The sequence below is a fragment of the Marmota marmota genome, unplaced genomic scaffold (genome assembly GCF_001458135.2).
Source record: "Marmota marmota marmota unplaced genomic scaffold, marMar, whole genome shotgun sequence".
NCBI lineage: Eukaryota > Metazoa > Chordata > Mammalia > Rodentia > Sciuridae > Marmota > Marmota marmota.
In genome coordinates, this window is record NW_026000255.1 from 841,795 (window position 1) to 842,029 (window position 235).

A 235-nucleotide genomic window follows, 5' to 3' on the forward strand; every position below is an offset into this window, starting at 1 on the left:
GAGGTTAAATAAAATAATCATACAGTTAGTATTCATGTTGCCAAAAGCTCAGTCCTTGTCCCTGATGCCAACCTAATAACAAGGACACAGTTTTGAGAAAAAGGAAAAAGGTTTATTGGTTTGCTAGTAAAGGGAAAACACTGGGAACTCCTATCCCAAAGGCTGTCTATGATTCTGCCCATAAGCAGGAACATGGTTTTTTTTTTTTTTATTGTTGGCTGTTCAAAGTTTCATT